Below are 23,585 nucleotides of genomic sequence, written 5' to 3'. Positions count from 1 at the left end.
ACTTTAAGCATTATTTTTTTCAAATGCCATGGTTATTAATAATGGAAGTTCATGAAGAAAAGGTCAAAAATAGTTTCTGCTTATCCATGTATGCTATGTACAACTTGGATCCTTTTTAATGCCAATGACAGAAAAGATCTGGCATGTTATTTAGAAGGATAGCTTTGGAGGAGATCGGAGGTGACCTCTGTGTTGCAATAGAATCATAGCCACATAATAACAAAGAGCTGCCACCACTGCAGATTAACTTCACAATCTTTGTGCAGAAGTTGTGTCCTTAATACTTAAAGGAAACACAAAGAGGGGAAAGCTGATTGAAAAGAGCAGATGAAGGGCAGGAAAATAATATAACGCTCTCATGGAGAATGTTCAGTTCAACATTTTTTTGTTTTACTTATCTAGATAGGTGGATTCCAGATGTAGAAAATTCTTAACATTCTGTTGTTCAGGAAAATGTAGAATTGATATTCCTGTAACTGTGAACAATGATGTATTTTCCTAACTAAGCTATTACCTCCTTTGATCTGCCTTCAAGAGAAAAAAAAAACTGGAGGCATTTGAAATGAAGTTGTCTTTAGTGCTGCTTAAAGCAAGAAAAACAGAAATAATTTGTGATTTCTAGCTGCAGCTAGAAATGGACAATTTCTGCTAGCTGCAGCTCCATATGGACAATTTGCTGCCTCAGTAAGCCACTCAGGAAAATAGATGGTTTTAAAACAAAAGTAAAAAGGCCAGGCATAATTCAAGTCAGCTTTTAATTCAGAAAAGCATGCACTTTAATTTAAGCATATGGCAAATTTAATGTATTCAACAGTATGAAGGTGAAGAAATTAGATAATTTGGCAGGTCACTGGCAAACTTTCTCTTGGTTTGGAAATTCTGGAGCCTTCATGAAAACTCCCTGATGTCAGGTGCGTTGCATCCTGCATTTAGAACATACCTGTTGTTGCTGCTAAAGCTTGCTGTTCAAGCTAAAGTTAAGCTGGCTATAAGGGGTGAATTAATTTCATGCACCCACAAAAAAAAATAGCTCTACAAAGGTCAGGTACTATAGTTACAAAAAAGCTGCTACTGCTCTCATGTATGCTGCTGACTGTTGGAGAAGGATAATATTCTTCTGAGGATTTGGGAAAGCCTTCGAGCACATCCTTAGGTACAGTCTGAGAAAGACTTGTAACATTTGACTTCTGGAAATGAGCACATGAGACTTTCCATATGCTCACAACAAAGCATACAGAGCTCTTTTTTTGTTTGTCTTTTGGTAAAAAGGTGTTAGACAGCATCTCTGTCATGCAGGACAAGGGAGGATGACTATTCATTTTAATAATGAAGAGTCGCAAAATTGACCTAGATACGACCTGCAGTTATTATATTGGAAACTTTTGTCCATGTTTTAGCTGACATAATGTTCTTTTACACATTCCTATTGGAAAAAACTCTGGACCCATCAGTTTTCTGCAGACTGTTATTTTCAGTAACATCTCACATGTAGTTAATGTCCCCGAATGATTAGCTGTGAGAAGAGTGTGGGCATAAGACAAGTTTGAACGAAGTTCCCTGTTTGTTATATTTGACATCACATCAGGTGGTTTATTTGCTGCATACATTTGTGAGGCCTTACAGTGCTCAAAATAAACCTGTTCCTTCAGATTTAAATATAACTTTTAATTGTTTTGTAGCTGATATAATATCCTAATCAGCATCTTATCTGTGGTTTATAGAAACGTTGTTATAAACATGCAGCTTTAACCTTCATTGATTTCAAGGACTCTGTCATTATCCCATTTTCCAGGGCGAAGTGATTTGTAATTACTGAGTATTCTCATGTTTAATTTGATGTGATAAACCTGAAACTAATAGATAAATGGGCTCACTTCATTCCGAGACCAAAATAATTTGTAGAAAATAGAAAAGATGGAGAAAAGGCATTTGAAAGTAACATCTGCAGGCAGTACAAGAAATATATAGTTCATGTAGGAAAACATCATTTTAACAAGTCTTACCTACAGTTTAGTATCAGGTCATCAGGTTGTTTCTCCTATACCTTTTTTTTTTTTTTTTTTTTTTTAGCTCTGTACTGGAAAAACTCCATCAAAGGAAGTGGCCATTTCATCTTTTGAGGCAAATTTCTAAACATAGGGCACACTGCACTAATAGGAGTTCCAGTATTCATTTCCTTTATACCTGACCATTTGTTTTGAAAAAGGCATATGAATTGCAATTTCAAAACGTCATTTCTTTCTCTGTAATAGTACAACACCCGATAGTGTAAGCTGGAACACATAGTTCCATTGTTCTTTTTGGATTTTTTAGGTCTCATTTTATAGCACGTACATTAAAAAATGAACTCCGTAAAATCAGAGTTTGTGTAACCCAATTCTATCTGGTTCCCATTCACCATGCCGTTAGAAAGGCAGTCAAGTGTCATACACTTAGCTTGTGCAGCACTTCTTACTCCTGAGTGCAGATTGTCATCAGTGAAAAATAAAACCAGATGAACAACAATCAAACCATTTGCAGGAGTTAAAATTTTCCTTTTTCTTTATCCTCTTAATAGTCCTTGAGCAGCTATGCTTGAAACAGCTGGTCAGCCTCAGCCTAAGGAGTCCTGGGGACTATTTGCGTCATTGCTCTTCTTTTTAAGCATTCTGTTTTAGGACTAAGTTGCAAATTTGGAGATGCCAAATTAAAAGTGATTTCCTGTCTTGACTTGATATCTCTGTAGATGTTAGCCCTTGCAAACTGCCCTTTTACCTGATCCACTCTTTAAATGCCTTGTAATCAAGACAGTATTATTGTCCCATCTGGAAACCTACTGTATGACATTGCAAAGTGTGTATGCTACATGCCTCAGCTCAGTGCGAGATGACATGAAAGAGGCACACATAAGAAGAGATGAAATGAAGAATGTTGAACCATGTATTATACCTTCTGTTGTACATGAAGTTAACATAAAAATAATGAGCTAGTCTTAGAGGAAAATATTCTTGCAGTGCATCATGCTGAACAATCTTTGCCTAAGGAAAATGCCTCCTTGTAACTGCCTGGTTTTGTCTGTGCCTCTATGGGGTTGTCACTTACTTAACTTTATTTCATTTTCTGTTTAAGCCTGTATTCATCTGTTGTCTTCTGTAACTATAGCTGTATGAAGATGGTACAATGTTGTGGAATTCCATCAGTATGCTGGGGGCTAGGAAACATCAGCAAGAACAGAAACTCTAATTCCAGAAACTTCAATTAAGTAGAAGCTCTTGGAAGATACAACAGTGTTTTACCAGTAGATAAAAAATATAGCAACTGGGAAAAGTCCATAGGTATGGTAGATGTTCAAGTTTTTGAAAATGTTTTCAACTCCTTTAGTAAGAGCAATAATCCTTTTCTGAAATGAAAATCCTTTGATACAAATATTTTTATCCTTTCCCTCATGTTGCTGTATCATGGACAGGGAGAAGAGAAACTGATGGCAAAATTCTAAAATACCATAAAGAGTTCTGTGGGTTTTCTTTGTGTTTTTTTTTTTTTTAAATTGCTTTTTTTTCCTTTCTAACTATCAAATATTTCCTGAATTTTTGTTAGTAGTGTGAGGCAAAGACTTTGTGATCAAGATCAGATGTTTTGCTTCAAAGAGAGAGAGGGGCTTGTTATTTCCTGGCAGCTAGCAAAGTTACTGATGTAGCTCAAGGGGCTGAAAGAGAGACAGGTTCAATCCCATGTCTGTCTCACAGTGTTTCAGGTATCTGTAGAGGGTCCTGCAGTTCATTACAGAAGGAAAATACTGTGGAATTCAGTGTTGCCAGTCCTAACTTATCTAGCAAATTATGTAGTGCTTGCGGTGCGCGCTGGTAATAGTCTCCCTCTGATGTCTAACCTGTGCCAAGAAAGAACAGGAATGCCAGAAGCTGATAGCTAAGTAAACTGGTCCTCTAGCTCAGATGTTGGTAGGTGAGCATTGTTTATTGCTGAAAGTCAGGCAGGTGATTCCTGCTGAGCCCAGTACAGGTATGCATACAGTCAGCAGCAGCTCTCTGTATTAGGCTTTGGCAGTTTTGTAACAGCTGCACCCTGTATATATTCAGACAGTATTACAGAAATTCAGATCCCTCACAGCAGCAGACAAGGCCTTTTCCTACACCTCAGTGAGGGAAGATAGGGGTCATAAATGCATCAACAGAATCTTGAGCATGACTTGGATTTGCTATTAATCATTCATCTTTGCACTGAATCTTAAAAAGGACTTGGACTCTACAATGCTTTGTGTTTGGGTAGTGGGCTGTTGCATTAGCATGCAGAGCCTGTACAGGTTGTCTAGGCTTCCTAGGCTGTGCAAGGTTGTGCCTGTGCTGTATATCTCAGAGAGATGGGAGCATGAGCTCAGCGCTGCCCACGTTTGGCTGACTGTCAAAGGGAATTCAGTGCAATTGACATGCCAAGGAAAAAGTCCCCTGAAATGCCATAGCACAGCGGCTGAGAGCTCTCCAAAACTCTCACTACAAGAGATGCTGAGTTATACCATGTTCCTTGAGGCACTCCTCAAGAAAATGCCATGAAAGTCTTTTCATGAACCTAGAGGTCTGGGATGACTTAGTTGCTTTCTTTGTAAAGCATATCTTGCAAGAGAAGAGGAGATGTCATGGAAATATCCCTCTCCAGATCACTTCTTCGCAGTATTTCAGTAAGCAAATCACCTCTTTCTGTTATTATAATGAGTAAATCAAAGAGGAACGGGAAATACAGAATCATTTTTATTTTCTGCTTGAGGTTCTTCATACCTTCATTTTTCCTCACGTTTTGAACTTAAGGGGCTAGGATGAATGTGGAAGTCATATGCCCACAAAAGATGACCAGACAATCTCTCTAAGTTTTACTGCAAAACTACTATCCAAGCAAATGGCTCAGATGGAGACTTCAGGCAAAGTAAAAGTCTGCTGTTGAGTGACTGGAATGGATATCTGAAAGAGGAAAATCACATCTTCCTTGTCCTTGCACTGGGGACTGTACATTTTATGTTATGGATTAAATTATGATATTATGTGTTAAATAATGACTTATCAAAGTTCTCGTTAGCAAAATGAAATTTGGGTTGCATGCACGATCAGATTTGCATTGAGATATAGACAAGAGCTTAACTTCTGGATTAGTTCTGATTTAGACAGTGAAGCTGCTCATCTTGTCTCCAGAGTAGCTGTAGGGATTGCCCAGAAATATGACCTTAGATATTTTAGCATCTTGGAGGTATGAAAGAAGAGCTTACCTAATTCTGGCTCAGACAGCAAATAACTGAGGTGCTTCTGAATTGCAGTTTTGATTGTCAATGTCAAGTTCCCACTTTATAAACCTTTAGCATTTAAAGGATGAAATAATACCATGTCCTACTCTTTCTGCCTTCTGTAACTAGGCAGAGAAGGTACTGGTCTGTGGTAAAAATGCATTCTGGCAGAAGTACTGATGATCTTGTGGGTGTTGGTTGAAAACCCTTTTTAATGTCTCTGCATTGTAATAAGCAGCCATAGATTCAGTAGTGAATCTATCCTTTTAAATTAAAAACAAAGCATATTGCTTCTGCAGATGTGTTATTCTCTGTTTCCATGTGCACAGGAAGCAAATTTTGTATCTGTTTCTATAATGATTGAAGTGATTCCTGTGTATAATGTCAGTGTGCACATATTAGCATTCACAAGCATATGCGTACAGTAAAGTGCTTCAGGATGTTTTAGAATAAAATATATGTTGCTAATGTGTTGCCAGTAATGACTTTGTCTCCTAATGGCATTTGTAAAATGCTCATATTTAAGCAATGTCTTTAGTTTTCCATTGTGATTAAACTAGGTGGCCATTTAAATTCAAAATGGCACAGTGTTAATGCTCAGCGCTATTTATTATCAAAATATGCATATGCATGTTTAGCTATAAGTGCTGAAGTACTATATTTGATTCTTGTAATGTGTAACCTTTTTTTGATCAGAGCTAAAATCTTGAATGCAGCCTCTGATTTTGATTAGTTGCACCTACACGCTGAGATAGAGACATTTCGTATTACATGATCAACATTTTAACTCCATTTGGCATAAAGGTAGAATACTTTTTCCTTGCATAAAATCCTGGTAAATCAGATAAGAATTGATTATTTATATTGGTTTCATGAAGTAAGATAGTTGATTTCTGACTAATGCATTGGAAAGTATTTATGTAATAGAGAGTCCTGCCATCATAAATCACTTTGCGGTGAGTGCAACAATTTTTTTTATTGGAGGTCACCAAAGTCAGTTGCAAAATCAATTCAAATCAAATCACACGGCTGCAGTATACATCAGAAGATTGCAATAGATTAATACACTTACATATTTGCTCACCATACATACCTAAATTAAATATTAGCTGTTTACATGAAGATGAAGTCACCTTGCGTTACAGCCCGTTAATATGATTTTATGCTAGGCAGCCCAGGTACAAGCTGGGCTTTACATTTTAAAAAGTAATCTGTTCTTTGGCCTAAGAATACATTGCTTGTGTTTTTTTCCATTATGAGACCAGGATCCAGTGCTGAAAATATGTTGAATTGCTTTCGCAGTTAAACTACTTCATTTGCCAAGAAAGTTCTGATTTGAACTTTTAAATGGTACATTTTCGTGTAGTCCATAGTAATACCCTTGGAGAAGAATTGCTGCAGTGGGTTTTGTGGAAACCATTTCTGCTACCCCTGCGGCTCAAGTTCAGACTTGCTATCCAATGTTTGTATTTATTTTTTCAGAGGCTGGCGCTAGGATGCATTGTTCATAAACATAGCATGATGGCTCTTTAATTTTTTTCATTAAAAACCAGAAACTGAAATTTCCCCCTTATAATTCTAAGGGAAACATTTTTAAAAGCATGTTTCTTCTGATATATTTTTTTTACCTTCAGGAAAAATAAACAGACACTTATTACTCAATCTGTCTAATAAATAGGATTGTCATGTGTATGTTCCTTTTCTTCTCTCATTTATCTCCTCTGATGACATTAATTGATGTCAATTATTAAATAATTCTTCCAATAAATAATTGGAAGATTTTACAGCTGCTAGCTTGAAATTTAAGTTTCTTCTGTCTTTCTGGACTCAAGAGTCCAAATGTGATCCTTTGAAAAGTAGCAAGGTAGAAGAAAGGAACACCCTTGTGACTGATTTATATCCTAAAGCATCTTGTAGTTAGAGCTAACTCTGAATGATTGGTGAATGGCAAAGGACATGGGACACAAAGTGGGAAACTTCTGAGCAAAACATCAATAAAAAAGTCAAAACACCATCTCTTCAGCAGCAGAAATACTACTTAGCGTGATGCTCTAATGGAGAGAACTTCCTCTAATATTTATGAGCATCTACTATGCAGAGTGTGCCCCAACATTCCTATATGTGCAGGAGGGAGTCAATTTATGCACTGCATCCTGTATACCACCATGATGCATTGTATCAGTGTTAATGGTGAAAACTCCATCTTGGAATTCAACAGCAAAAGGGGCTGCGTTATCCTCAATGACCAGCACTGGCACAAAATTAAACCCCTGACCACTTCCATGCTGTTTTCCATAAACTTGCTGAAAATGGAGGTAAATGGGTTCTGTTGCAGTACATATGTACTGAAATGAAAGCAACCTATTATGTAAGGCATTATTTGATTGAAATAAATCTGAGGAAGGAACCAACATGATCAAGCACCTTTACTGCGGACAGTAAGCACCCTGGGAGCCACAGTGTAAGAATAATGTAGATATATTGGAGTGGGTCCAGAGGATGGCTATGAGGATAATCAGAGGACTGGAGCTCCTTTCCTGGAAAGATAGATTGAGAGAGCTGGGTTTGTTCAGCCTGGGGAAGAGGAGGCTCTGGAGAGATCTCATTGAAGCCTTTAGTACCTAGAGGGGGGCCTACAATAAAGCTGGAGATGAATTTTTTTAAAAGAGCATGTAGTCATAGGAAAAGGGGAAATGGCTTTAAACAGAAAGAGGGGAGGCTAGATAAGATATTAGGAAGAAATTCTTTACTCAGAGGCTGGTGAGCCACTGGCATAGGCTGCTCACAGCAGCTGTGGAGCCCCATTCCTGAAGGCGCTCAAGACCAGGCTGGATGGGGCTGTGGGCAACCTGATCTAGGGGGCTGCAAGTGGTCCACAGCAGGGTATTGGAACTGAATGGTCTTTAAGGTCTTTTCCGCCCAAACCATTCTATGGTTCTGTGATTCGATGAAGTGATTTGCAGCTACATAGTGTCATGGACTTACCACCTGGAATACTTCTGTTGCTGCTGCTAAAGACAAATAAGTGGTCCATATCGAGCACACTGGCTGTACTGAATCACTGGTTCATATATCAGTAATCTCATGGACCTTCAAAACTATTTACTTGGTTAACAAAAAGGTTTCTGAATAGGTAGCATTCTGAAGTGCTCTGTTCGAAGTGCAAGCTGTAAACTCAATGACAGGCATAATTATCATGTCAAATAGATTAACAGCCATTCAGTTCATGGCCATATAACTAAAGGATGTATTTAACAAGCCAGTGATCTAAATTTAAGAGCAAAAATGCCAGTAAAACTGCCTAAATTTAAGTCATTTCCCAGGTTCTGCAATTACAAAAAATTAATTGAACAATAGAATTGCCGCATGGGGAATTAAATAAGGCAAGAATTCAGCCTTCTTTTTCCTTACTTTTATTTATGAGTTAAGCTTTGAGCCATGTAACAAGGACAAAATCCTCTATTTACACCTGTGTCACTATATTTTGCTCTCAACATGAAATGATACGAGCAATACAGAACCACTTTTCATTGGTCTGTTGCCCCTTGAGCACAGTAATACAATAAAAGGGGAAGAAGTAATATAAAATTAGATGAAGAAAATTTTAAACCCATTCCTGAGACTTATAAGCTTGTATGAATTTAACAAAATCACTTTCATGTTTGCTAGATCCTTCCTTATAGTTCAGAAGAGAGGATCTGCATATTGCCATCTATTAAAACTGTAAATAAGTTGAGTCAAAATAGATTAAGGTTCATAGTAAAAAGTCTAATTTTACAATTTGTGATATAGGAGTGATAATGTAAGTGAATTCTTAAGATGCTAAAACTTGCCATAGCTGATAAATGAGGCACCTAAAAAAGGTCTCAGCACTAACATATGATGAATGTAGACTTATATTTGGTGTGCATTTTCCACCAATTGTTATCCCCTAAACTCCCATTTCACTTGAAAATTATAATGTTCTGATAGCCAAAAGAAAACTGTTCTTAGAAATTTGCTATTAAAAATGCTGTAACACAGGAATAAACAAAAGGCCTACTGGGAGCTGACTAATGGAGTGTTTCCTTGCATACATGAATACCCAATGCGGTGCAGGCTGAAATCTAACTCTTGTACATCATATGATCAAAAATCCAGTACTGAGTGCTAGAACTGACTTGTGTGAAACATCCATTACTTGCAATCTTCTTTTGGTGTTCTGCTGGAAGAGCCAAGTCTGGTGTTTTCTGCTGTCAGATTTAATGTAACTGAACTCAGTGCAAAGTGAGTCGTCAGTATTTCCTGTGCTAAATTTATCTCTAACAGAAGTTGCCCAGTCTTAGCTGATATAATTCATTATATGTAATAGTATTCAAAGTAGTGAATTTATTCTTAATCCCATCAGCTTTGTCTTTAAAGTAATGCTATCATACTTCTTATGAGAACTAATTTTAAAGAAGTTCATAAGTGGTGGTAATTGCTGTGAAAATGGTTGAAAGTTTTGTAAATTTTTCCTGCAAAAGTGGATTTAATTTTTCTCACCTTCATAATATGGTTCTCTCAGGTATATTTAGTCGCTTCTATTCTTTCCATGATAGATTTCCAAACTGGAACTTACAGAAAGAAGCAGTAATTTTGCTCTTCCTCAGTGTGCAAAGCACTGGAAAACACAGAGTACAAAACATGCCAAAACATGCTGGGTTTTACTGGGTGCCAATCCTACAAATCTGTCTCTTATTAAAGCTGTGAGGCTTTTTGCTGCATAAAGACTTCTAGCTTTTCTCAGAGTGAATTATCAATTTTGCAGTCAGTCACCAGTTAGCATACAATTACTAGAGATGATCGTTATTTCAAAGTTATATGGCTATGGTTATAAGAATGGAAACCCAGAATATTCTTATTACTAGTGGCATTATAATATAAAGACCTAGGAAATGTGATTTTATATCTACAGCTGGCTGCTATTGAATCACTCTGAAACAGTCTGAAAGGTGATCTTTCCTATGGTAGAAAATGAAGTTCTCTAAAGACTCAGCCACTTACCCAAGGGAAAAAAAACAAAAACAAAAACCAAAACAGCATATCTGGATAATGATATTTCTAGCACCAAACATTTCAATGTATCAGTGAGAAAGTTAGACAAAACATCTCTCTCTCCTGTGGGAGGAGAAAGCATGCTGTGTATATATAATCTTAATAAAATAAGCAAATCTAAACGTTTCATGGAGAATCTAGGAGATAATAAAAGTCATTTTTGAGGACAACAGTAAACGCACATTTTGATGCTGCTTTTCAGAATATGGAGCGTATAAGGACAAAGATATAAATAGCCAACTGTATAAATCATAAAGAAGAAAAGTGTGTCCTGGCTAACATAAATAGGTCATCAGGTATCAGAAAGGGGGTGATCAGATAAACACTTCCCCAAGTTAGTCAATGTCCCTATCTTTGCTTGTGTTTCTCTTAAATAATCACTCTCCTTTCTGAAATATCTTTCATTACTTTTAGCCCTGTCACTACATTGCTTCTCTTAGTATGTCATTGTCCTTTTCAGTTTTGTAAGACTTATAAATTCAGCCATGTCACTTTATATTTAGCAATAATATTTGCAACGTTCTCTTTTTAGGCTCCAAAGTTTTTGCCTTCCTTTAAGCCAGTAGTGTAATTCATGTTGATTGCCTTTTGAACTTCAGAGACCGATAAAAATGTTTATATGTTGCCAGCCTTTTTTTAGTAGCAGTCATCTGAAATCTTGTGTGGCCCTACCTTTATTCCCTATTTCACCCTAAAATAAGTCTCTAGGTTTTTAGCACATATAAATATGGCAAGTCGCTTTATAAAATCTGGAAGCTCTATGACTTCACGTTACTTCCTGGGGGAGCTCTCACAGAATGTGACAAAGGGATTCTCTCTGTGGTGTTTATTCTTCCCAAACAGATAGAAAATTCTTATATTTGCATTCTGTTTTGGTCTTGTGAGTCAGACCCTTTTTTCTGCTGATGGATAGTCAATGAATGTGTTAGTGTGACACCGTGGAACGTATTCTCATTTAGTATTACAAGAGTTATACGCACTTAGAAAGAGAAAAATATCCCCTCGTGACATCAAACATTTAGATGCAAGTCCTCAAGTACAGGATAGTGTGAGGAATGCTTTGACTATTTTATGCTTGTTAATATTTTATCAGAGTCTTCTGCTAGTGCAGCACAGACTCACATAGCCTGAGCCATACAGTAAGGCAGGCTGAAAGCTGAACTCAGTGGTCCATGCAAACCCTATCAAATGTGGTGTATTGTTTTGCACAGATCAGCCAAACCCAGCCCAGGCAATCCTTGTGCAACCATCAGCCTTTGGCACTGGAGACATTACTCCCTGAAAAATAGTCTTTCAAGATAGCCATGGAACAACATTTATCAACGTAAAATATATTGCAAAGATGGAGGTTTCACCTATACTATCACAGAAGACTGTTTACTGTTCCAGATCAAATAAATTTGGAAGAGGAGGAAGCTGGGTGAGAGCTGTTGAGGGGCCTTGCTGCCTCCCCCAGCACTGGGAGTGCGTTACTACCTGCCCGGCTGTAGGGAGTCAGACCTTAGATGGGGTGTGCTGTGTGCAGCCCTGTGCAATTGCAGGTGAGGGGCTTTCAAAGCCACCCAACGGTCTGGATGTGGGAGACAGCCAGACAGTATCTCGTGGAGATGCCTGTACTGGTTTGGCCTCATCTGTCTGTGAGTTTTCTGTAAGCCAAAGCAGGATTTCTGGTATTGTGCTGAAGCCCTGAGTTCTTCCTTTCTTACTCTGATGTTTCTTTTCAAAGTATTTGGCTATGTCAGAAATGCAGCTATCAAGGAATGAGGCATATCTCCCTCTCCATAAATTCTATTAATCTGCATGTTTGGGTAGTCTAGTTGGTTGTCCCTGTGTATATCTTGTACAATGTTCTTGTATCTCCTCTGTAAAATAGCAGAAAAGATTCTTTTTCTTTCTTTCTTTCTTCTTTTTTCTTTTTTCCCCAAAGTAAATTCATGAAGAACTTAACCAACGCATATTTAGTATGCCTGAGAAAAGTGACTAAAAGGGCTTGCATTGTTTATTTAGGGGATATCTGAAATAGTTAAGGACTGTATTATCCTGGTCATATACTTGCTTGTATTCTGGCTGCTTATGTTTTAACATGCTGTATGAGAATTGTTAGGTCAGGGCTAGAACCAGTGATTGAGCGCCAGGTGAAAAGGTGTGAGTAATCCAGAGAGCACAGATGCAAGCAGTGCACCTGAGTGACTGGAAGGACTAGAACCAGGGTCCACCCCTCCTCACCCTCATTTAAGGGTTAGCAGTTGAGGTAGCACTATCTCTTTTTGGAGATCATACCGTTCTCAAGAGTCCCTGAGCCTTCAGAAATGGTAAGTTGCTTTTTCCTGTATCGCTTTCTAAACTAAATAGTGACTAATACCTTTACAAGAGTGTTCCTATCCTGTGCCTGCTGTTGCTACGCTCCTGCATATGAGCATCAAGCTGCATCTAGTCGACTTTATATCGAGCTTCTGCCTGTCCCTTGCTATTAGGTTCATATCACTCTTCAAGGTTAGTGTTCATAAATTATTTACAGGTAGTTCTGTATTTTCTATAAGCTGGTATATAAGTGCCTGCTTAGGAATATATATATATATATATATATTTTAATATTGCCTTAAGTCAGTGTGATAAGAACTAGGTCAAATGCTGTAACAACCAAGGAGGGGAAAAGGAAATGAAAACTAATCTCTGTAAACACAGACAGAAATAGACTTTGGTTTTGGTAGTAAGGAAGAGCTTTTTATTTTTTTTTTTTTCCTCTCATGGAAAGAAACCTATGTTTCTTTCTGAGAAAAGCTAATGCTGCAGTAACTGAAATATAATGTAGGCACAGCAAACTGAGACACTGGATTGTGGTGGAGAGGGAGAATTAATGTAAAAATTCAGTGAGCTTTTAATGCCCACAAATTTCTTTCATGTCTACAAACTGCTTTCTGGGAACCTTGAAGTGTTGAGTCCTGCATTTGGCAATGCCATCTCACATGCTGAAAAGGCTTTCTACCATTTTAATGCGCATCTTGGGGAGTTTTCAAGTCAGACTTCTAGATATATTCAAAAGGCAATGAGAAGGGCCCTCTAATATCAAGACTGCACATGCATGAAACTTCTCACATTTACTGGGTCTCATAAAAAGCAGTTTTACATTCCTGTGGTCAGATCCCATCAAAAACTGTGCTTTGTTCTCTGTCTCAGATGTATGTGCATTTGGGACAAAGCCTCAGGTTTGATACAACAAAATTAATCTTTATCTAAAGAAAACATATTTCTCCCTTTGGGATACTATTTTGAGAGCCAGAATATAAAGCACTGACTGAGCAGAACCAAGTATAGGTAGTGATAAAGTGTTCCAAATACCTTCATGAAAAAGGTGCTGGAAGAAAGTTTTCTGTTTCTCTTATGGTGAGAGAAGACCTCTTGAGCAGGCTGCAGCAGTCTCCTTTATTAAGGAGAGGAAATAGTGTACCAGTAGCAGTTGAGAGGATGAGGGAATGCCCTCAAGTTGCATCAGTGGAGGTTCAATTTGGATGTTAGGAAGAATTTCTTCTCTGACGGAGTGATTGGAGCACTGTCACAGGCTGCCCAGGGAGGTGGTGGAGTCACTGTCCCTGGAGATGTTCAAGAAATGTGTAGATGTGGTACTTAGGGATGTGGGTTAGGGGGCACTGTTGGTGGTAGATGGATGCTTGGACTAGATGATCTTAGATGTCTTCTCCAATCTTAATGATTCTGTGACATCTCTTTCACTACACTGCTTTTCAATAATGAAGAAAGTCCTGTCATACAACTTTAAATGTTTCTTGTCTTAAATAAAGTCAAATCTGAAGTTTTTTCTTGATTACCTCAGTCAAACAAAAGATGGCAGTTTTTTTCTGTACATAGGGAGTTATTGTCAGCTTGTGAATTTGGGTAGAAACTCGCGCATCACTGCTTGCCAGTGGCTTAATATAAAAAATAAATGTACACGATGCTGTATAGGATGTCTATCATAAAAGTGCTCTCCTGTAACATGCAGCCTAAAAGCTGCAGTAGCTGAAAATTTAATGTCCATTATAGCATAGAAGACTTGCTTTCAATTAAGTTAGGTGTAGAACTTAATGCAAAGTTTAGAAGAGGACTGTTTTCTTCATGAGTTCTGTGCAAATGTCAGAGCAACTTTGTAAGCCTATGACTGGGAGCTAGTAGAAGCCTGTTCCTTCCAGAATCTTCTTTTCCAGACATGCTTGTGGTACGGTTTGTTTTTTCCTTTCCAACTGTTTAGTCCTTAAGAAGCAAATTCTGAAGTAATTTCCTGTCTGCATCTTCCAGAAATGTATGTGTTATGAGCTCCTCATTTCCATTAATATTTGCTCACTAACTGTTATTTTAATTTTTAAAGTTAATACAACAGCATATAAAAAATTCTTAAGGAAGAGCAAATACAATTTCTGAATGTGCAAAATATCTAAAAGTATGTTGCGTGCTGTGACAGACTGAAGTACCAACACCAGCCTAGTATCATCTGTTCCACTTCTTACAATAAGCAGGAATAGCCGAAAGATTATCCTAAAAACATGTTCCTTATGTAATTTGAGTTGTAGTATATCAACTGGATTAATCAGCTTGACATGTCTGCATAAAGTTTATGGTAATACATGACCAAATGGATATTAAACAATCTAAAATATGTATAGTATAGTCACTGGACCTTGATTCCTCCCTCTGTTTTCCCTGTGGAAATGTTCCTAGATTTTGTAGCTGTAGTTAGAATTCCAAGAGGGACCAAACCTGTCTGTTTGTTATTCAATGTCAGGATTGTAGTTAACTATCACATTGCTGGACCTATGTGAAGTCACCTGTTAGCCCCCCCCTGCAAATCTTTATCAAATGAATATATGAGTCTTCTTTAGACTTAGGAGGAACCTTTTATCTTGTTTGTTCTCAGCTAGGTGACAGATAACAGAGCTTCCAGTCAGGCTGGTGGCATGAAGTTATAAATGCTCTTCTAGGCATAAATGTACAAAGGTAGCAAGAGTTATCAAAGATAACTATGCAAACCTACAGTATAGGTAAGAGACATAGAATCAACGAACAAGATAAGAGATTAACTTTAAACTTTTTTTTTCTCAAAGCTCAAATTCTCTTACAAAGACTAATGGAAAGAGAAAACTTATTTCTTACGTAATTTGAGTGAAATACAGATAAGCTGCATTATGAGGCAAATGTCTGCTCCATGGAGTGGGCATGGAGGCTTTCAAAAGTAAGTGCAGTAAGAAGCTCCACAGAGGATGCACACAAGTCCAAGAAGGAAAAGTGTGACTGGCAGTTTAACTTTTGATCTGGCTTCACCTTGGTTGCTCCAAGTACCAGACTCTGAAGCCACATTGACAAGATCTCTGAACTTAACGAACTAGCTTTCTTTTTCCTCAAGTAGCTATGGTAAGTTGACTTTCATTTCCTTACTTATTCCAGCTGTGTTCTAGACTTTCAGCATGAATGGAAAGAATCTACAACAAACAGCCATGGGAAGTTTCTGAAGAAATTGGAAATAGATTTTGAATAAACCTAATGATTAGGTCATTTACCTAGACCCATTGTGCTTTTTTTTTTTTTTTTTTTTTTTTTTTTTTTTTTTTTCTTCCCTAATGACAGCTCTAAAATGCAAGTTAGGAGAAGTGTCTATCTACCTAGGAAAGAAAATAAATGCTTGTTTTATCCAGAGATATATTTTACTTTGTGAAAACTGTAGTCAGGTATAGCAAAAGATGTTCTGGTTTCAAAGACATTGTTTTCTCTTGAGTTTCTATGCTTTTTAGAATACTGCTTCCACTGACATTTCTACAAATGGAAAGGGATGCTGAAACACTGTATGGAGCCAGGGTACTCCTCACCATGGGCTGAGGTGTGCCTTTTCCTGTGCTTGGCTAGAATTGGGAGAGCGGGGTAAGTGCAGGTGTGAAGGCAGGAAGAGGATGAAGGAATAGCAGAAAGAAGAAACGAGAAGAGTGAAAGAACGTGAATGTCCATAGTGTTGCAGCATTACTCAGATCATGTTCTGAACATTAAAATATTCTTTCTGACTGATGAAGTCTGTTATGCAGACGATGAACTGTAGGTCCACTGACTTCCTGACCTTCTCAAAATGATGGTACCCACATCTAGCGAAGAAGCATCAACTAGTATACTGCCTGTACAACTTAAATGCAACTCTGCTTGGTGATGCTGATTACACAGGTGTTTTTCTTTTTTCTTGCTATACTCTTTTCCCCGAGAGGATGGTAAATAATGTTGATGTCATGTATTCTGTGGAGATGGATTTTTCTGAGAAGCTTAGTTCTAAGGGAAATGAATGGAAGTAGATTAGAATCTCTGAAGAACAAAAGAGAAAAATCTTAGCTTTTCTGAGTTTAGGGGGATGTTTGTAGACAAAAACCAGTCTCACCAGTAGCCACGTGAGATTTACCTCACACCATCAAGCTTCAGAGTGTGTGTATGGACATCCAGTTATAACTGGACAAAAAATAGGTATTTGTTCTTCTGTATGGAAGAGACAAACTCTTCTGGGTAGAGGGAAAAGAGGAAAGAAGGTGAGGAGGAAAACATAATTGATATTTCTTGAAAATGACAAGTTGTTCTAGCAAGAAATTCTGGCTGAAATACTGGCCTGAAGCACTTGTCTGGAATGAACTATTACATTCCAACCAGTTTAGCTTTTGCAAATCTATCATCAACAAGCACTGAAGTGTTAGCTTTAGTCACGGCTAGGAGGAAGTGCTTGAGCTAAAATCCTTTCGCATTCATTGCTATGCCAGAAGAACTAGTCCTGTTAGACATGAACTGTGGGAAGGAGAAAGGGGTGCAAGCTGACAAACTTTACAGCACTGAAGTTAGGGATGATCAAATAAAAGCATTTATCTGATTGCCTGTTTTGCTGCCTTGCTTTCTAAGGTTTGCGTTGGCTTTTTTGTTAGCTTTGGTGTTTGCTGTTGTATGCCAGTATAGCATTTAGTGTGAAATCAAATGGGATTAACCTTTTTTTTTGTGCACAGCTGAGAAACTGTTGTTCACATAGTGTATAGTATATGGTTGATGGCATTCAAGCTTATGTGCATGTCATGACTTTCCACAGAGCTTTCAGAAGAACAGAAAAATGTGTTCTGTATCTCTGCAGTGAATAAGTGATGTTTTTTGAACATGTGACTAAAGATGCAATTGTGTGTATTTGTTAGGAGAACCTGAAGCACTTTCTTCTGTTGAGAGATTAGTTGTCAATGGCTTTATAAATTTATACTCACCAGACTGTAAGCGTCTGAGCTGGAATTCAACTTGTCTTATTCTAAATTGTCTTATTCTTGTCTTATTCTAAATTTTTCTAACTCATTCTTTGGAGGGCAACTGCTACCCTCCAGAAAATCAGCAGATGATTATAGAAAGATTGTTGTAGACTCATAGAGTCACTAAGGTTGGAAAAGGCTATTAAGATCACACAGTCCAACTAGCAGTGTATCACCACCAGCCCACTAACTCACATCCCTAAATAGCACATCTTTGCATTTCTTGAACACCTCCAGGGATGGTGGTCTCACCACCTCCCTGAGCAGCTTGTGCCAGAGCCTGGCCACCCTTCTGGAGAAGAAATTTTTTCCAATATCCAACCTGAGATATTATTTATCGTTTACCAATGAAGAAACAAAACTAAAGCTGTAGGTGTGGTAGTGGTGGAAATCTTTTTTTTCTGAATGGTGAGTTGCAGACTGAATGCTACCAGAATTTTTTCAGTAATATGGAAAGTGTTTTTCAATGCCTGTTTGTGCTTGGCTTAGCATAAAAACAAATCTTGAGATCATGTCAGCTTTGAGTGTGTTATAACCTACTGAACCTTTAATGAATTATTTGGTGGGTACAAAGTTCTGTTCAAAATCACCTAAGAAATATGATTTCAAAACTTTTGTCGCTAACATTTAGGATGCATGAGGATGATCTGCTTCTGTGAGATAGGAGAAAGGGGAACCTAGACAAGTAGCATACAAGCAGGTAGTTTATTGTGAAGTTTATGTCAAAGGGTTGAAGAATAAACAAGAATTAAAACTTCAGTCTGAGAAGCAGCATTATTTCAGAGAGCTTTCTGGCTCCCTAGGCACACTTTTCCAGCAGAAATAATATCTTCAGGCAGAACACTTGTTCTTTGGTAAATGTGCATACAAAGTTCTTTGATATAGCAAATATGAAGTAGAGAGTACTACAATAATTAACACAATAATTTCCATTGCTCTAAATAATATTTAGTCATTGAAACTGACAAAACTGTTTATAACAGATGTACTTAATATGCATTGTTAACTCTTGGTGATACAATTACAAGCATCTAATGTTGCTTATTTTGGAGAGAAGTCTTTCCCTCTTGGAGAGAATAAGGTGACATCTTGTATGTACCTTTGGAATCTACAATGCAGTATAACTGAAAAAAGTCCATACAGCATTAATTAGAAAGTGAAATCAATTTTGAGTTGTTTTTTTAAACTGTATAATCATGTACACTTAATGTGCAGATGTTGCAAATCTTGCAAGTTACAAAAAGCTTTTACTTTAGCTATTTTTGTAAAGAATGTTTTTATTGTGACTTAAGGCCTAATACTATCAGGTAGAGAGCAGCCTCTGATTTGTCTGAAGGGTAGGAATATGCCTTCTAGGACAAACAGTAGCCTCTGAGTTAATCCAATCCTATTCTAATTTAATTTCATACCAAATGCTATGCTATGTAAAATACACAACGTTTGAGATCTTGCTGCTATAAATGCTGAGGAAAAGCTGAATATAGAGGCAAACCTGTAAATGCATTTGAATATCTTAACTGCAGTTGGAAACAAAGGCAGAAAGTTACTCAGCGTTTTTGTACTGGGTGTTGTGGTGGTAGTACCAGACTGAAGAAAGAAGAACTAAGACTTTACCAGTGGATGAATGACAAGTTTGTGGGGCTGTGTGGGGATTTTATTCTACAGGGGCTTAAGGAGTCTTGGTTTTTCTCTCTGTGGAAGTGCTTTCTTTGTAACTGAACAGGAATCTAAAGCAACTGGAAAACTTTATCTGAGGTGATATACAGCCACTTCCTTCCCCTCCTATCTGACATACATTCTTTCCCTTCCTGTTGCCTTCTTTTAGTCCTTTCTAACACACTCAATTATTCTTATTGCCCATGTCTCCCTCCTGTCAGGGATATTTACATCTGTCCCAGTATTTCCATGTTCTTTTCTATGAATTATCTTCTCCTCTTTACTAAGACAAGGGAGCACAGCAAGAGTTATGCATTACATAACTTCTTGCCTGTACATGGAAAATTGTTAGCCATCTGCAACAAATTGGGTTTTGTTCTGGCAGTAACTCTTGAGTGTAGAAGAGGCAGAGCATGAGGAGGAAGAGTGTAGAAGATGGAGTTCAGGAGAAGCGGTAGTTTGGTGCTGTGTGCTGTAGGAAAGGATCTTTTCTGGCATTTCATGCACTGGTGAGTTGTGCAAGAATTAGTTTCTATGGCATAAAGACTGGCTTCATGGTTTTGTAGGAATGGATGGAGGAACTATTGTGGAACCTATCTGATCTGCCCACCCCCCCCTCCACAAACAGTTCAGCATCCAGAATAACATCAGTTGTAATGTGCACTGTAAGCTGGTTCCAGAACAATAGCAGCCTTGGAGGCTTATAAAAAAAGGTGGAGGAGCTGCTGTAATGAGAGGGAAGTTTCAAGGTCAGTGGTTCTGTTTCATTCAAAAGAAAAAAATTGCCAACTCTTTTTCTCAAGTTATACTAATGCAAATGTGTTACAGTTTAAAAATAATAATAAAAACATCAGACTTATTTATACAGAACTTCATGGATATTTTGCTGCAGAATTGTTTTTCTTAGTAATAAGGGAAATTTATTTAGCCGTTATCAGTTATAGTGCATCTTAGAAGACCTGATGTTTTTAGAGCTATTTAATCTCTTCCTACGTCCCAGAAAGCAAACAGTATCATGAATTTCTCGAATTATTAGCAAGATTTAATTTAAAAATGCATAACCAAGCCATGTAAACAGGGAAGTCTTTCAGTGATGGTTCAACTGTTATGGAGCCGTAAAGTAATGTTAATATTTTTCTGTTTAAAGAGCTTCTCATCTTATACTAGGATTATATAAGTTTATACTTAGTGTCTAATTAATTGTCAATTTTTTTTTTTCCTCTGAAATGACTTGCACTTCATGTAGTCAGGTGAAGATTGCATCTCCCCAGTAACAGTAACATCTCTAAGCCAACTGAAGAGTTTGAAGTGTATCAATTGTTGAAACAGTTTCTTTGGGTTCTTTGGTTCTATTGTCTTCCTCTCAGTGTATTTGCTTACACTGTAGGATGGCAGTGCATCCTTTACCATATAAAGAAGAGATGATGCTGTTAATCAGCTGACTTCAAAAGCAGAAGTTGCAATGAAAACGTTAAGTATTTTCTGTTGTGTTATAGCTTGGAAAGACTAATGCATTTTTGCTGCCTTGTGTAATAAGATAAGCAGCTATTTGTTTTTTTTTTTGTTTGTTTGTTTGTTTTTTTTTTTTTTTCTTCTCCGAGATTCACGTTGACTGCAGTCTGTTAGCTAGCTGTATTTCATTAACTTTTATAAACCTCTTGCCTTCAATAACAGCAAATGAAACTCTGGGACAATGTCTCCCTCTAGGCCACAGACAACTCCAAGTTCCAATAATTCAGTGTTGGAGTTGAATAAAAGACAAATTATTCTGTCATGTGTCAGTAGCTACAATACATCAACCAGTAATACAAGGTACTTACTGTGCAAGAAGCAGGGATATTTTCAATTACTGTCAGCCACTTAATTATCTCAGATGCTGAGGTGTGTGATGCTGTGCAGCTCGTTGTGCTTTATACAACGCTGTTTCCTGTTTGGCTCCAAACTGTGGATTTCCTGTACCCAGGCGCATGGAACAGAAACAAAACTTGAGGTTTTAGTGGTTTTTTGATGTTAGCTTTAGAAAGTTCAACATGCGATATCTGTAACTCTGTTTTTTTTTTTGTTTTGTTTTGTTTTTAGGTTATGGGAGGTTAAAAAAAAAAAAATCACACATGCATGTCTTCTGGATAGCATGTGTTTGTGTGCAGTAGAGTTGAATCTGAGTGAAGCACAACCACAAGTGACCAAAGGCTTTTGCTTTCTTATTAAATATGATCAGACTAAATATGATCATGCTGAAAGCAAAACGTGTATGACCTTTCCAATCAGTTGGATAGAGTAGCACAGTTGTATTCATTCCAGTGATGGCTCACTGGCATCTGTTACTAAATGTATCCCAGTCTACTTGATGATATGGTATTAACTACCTCTGCATCCTAATGCATCCATAATGGTTCTGGCAATGTAATGCTTCACATATACGATTTAGAGATTTTTGTTATCTAGTATAATATGCAAAACTAGCCTGAACTGCTTGTGAACAATGAGCAACTGTTGCGCTGGTGGGCTCCAGGAGCTGAAAGAGATCCTTGGAATTTTGCTCTTAGAAGTCTTCGGACCAAAGCACCCCTCCATCAGTTAAAACAGTTCCCTGGGGAGCAGGCTGAAACTCTCACTGAAAGCTCCAAGTCACTTGGTATATGTGAATGTAGAGGGAAACTGTGATGGTCTATCTCCTCTCTTTTCAGACTGCAAGCATTGCTTCTCCCTTGCCAAAAATGAAAGCTTCTGTTGCATATATGTGTAACATTAGTGTGAGTGGATTTGTAAACAAGGATTCACTGAAAATCCTTGAGTAAGGGAAGGGCTTACCTTTTGGCCTCATCTCATTGTATTCTATGAGATCCTTGGTTTCTCAATTTGACAACCATGCTTGGTGTAAGTGTTGCCCTCATGCATGTGAGACAGGAGCAGAGAGGTCAATTCAGAGAAATTGCATGAATATTAGGAGCTAGAAATTACCTGATTTAATGCTGTCAATCCTTCACTTTCCATTCACAGAATTATAGAAAACACTGTTGGGACTTATTGCACAGCTGGTTATCACAATGTGACAAATATTTCATTTTTGCAAAGAAATACTTGCATGCATACAACAAGCTATTTTGTCACTGTCATGGCAGTTATTCAATAACACTGAACCCAATTCTTGCTATAAACTTAGATATGCATTTCCTTGCATTGTAATGAATTATGAACTATACTGTACGTATTATTACAAAAACACTTCTGGTAAAGTTTGTCTCTGCAAATTAAATAAAAAATGAAAGACAAGTGATTCTCCTGTCCTCTATTATTTATTACCTCAAAAATCAAATATTCTCCTTCAGTTTATAGAAAGAGACTTTGCTGTTTAATAAACATTCTTAAATGGTGGTTAAATTGCAGAAGTAGCTGTCAGATTAGTAGATTCAAATTTTCCATTCCTGGCATACATTTCAGAACTATATTTATTGTATTGAGTTTTCCCAGTCCTGTGCTTTGTATGAATAAATGCTTCAGTTCCTTATGATCATTTTTCAGGATTTGCATTAGGTTACCTTAAAGTAACTGTTTCAGTTCTGAAGTCATTATGCAAATCGACCCTTCATGTTACATTCCTTGCTTTAAATGACCAATCAAGCAAAAAATCACTCGAGTTGTGGACTGTGTATTTAAGAACTCAGTGAAAGCAGCATAATTTCATATTGCTCTTCTGCAGGGAACTGAAAATTATCTTCACTTATTGCTAGTCTTTTTTTTTTTTTATGCTTTGAAAGTGAGAGAATACCAAGATGGGAAAGTAGTTATGAAGGATATTTCTTGCAGTTGAAAACCAGAAAATCTAGTTTGTAGCCAAAACTCTTTAGATTTATCAAAATATTGTGATAGAAAATAAGATGGACAAACAATTTTACCCAATGAACAGGAGTATGGAATGAAAATGTGGTCAGACAAACAAAAACAAGATGAAAATTTGATTCTGTATTATCATCATGGGAAAATTTACAGCTGGCATTGTAAAATACCCTTTTTGTTCAGATAGTAGAAAGCTCAGTTCATGACAACACTGACAAGAAACATGGAAGAAGGTAGGACTTTGTTTCTTATTTACTAGTCAGTATTTGAGGCTGGTGTTAGTGATGAATATTCCAAGGTGGTCATTAAAGAAGCTGGGACAGCTGCTCTGCTATGCCGTTACCACTTCTTTTTTTCAGCAGAGACAGAGGGATCAGCAGGGTATGACTCTTAGCTGTGATTGTCTTTCTCCCCAGTTGTTTAAACTTGAACAGTAACCTCAGCATGTACCAAGT

General features: G+C 37.4%; 1 protein-coding gene across 2 annotated transcripts in view; it reads right to left on the bottom strand.

Annotated features, from left to right (window-relative positions):
* LOC125691904 (bifunctional heparan sulfate N-deacetylase/N-sulfotransferase 4) overlaps positions 1 to 21,193 on the bottom strand; it is a 158,317-nt gene extending 137,124 nt beyond the window's left edge. For both annotated transcript variants that reach the window (XM_048941861.1, XM_048941864.1), the window contains exon 1: positions 21,114 to 21,193. The gene's annotated coding sequence lies outside the window, so the exon portion shown is untranslated. The remainder of the gene's footprint in view (positions 1 to 21,113) is intronic.
* Between the last annotated feature and the right edge of the window lie 2,392 nt (positions 21,194 to 23,585).

Source organism: Lagopus muta, chromosome 4 (assembly GCF_023343835.1).
Source record: "Lagopus muta isolate bLagMut1 chromosome 4, bLagMut1 primary, whole genome shotgun sequence".
Classification (NCBI taxonomy): Eukaryota; Metazoa; Chordata; class Aves; order Galliformes; family Phasianidae; genus Lagopus; species Lagopus muta.
This window is presented reverse-complemented; position numbering and strand designations above follow the sequence as displayed.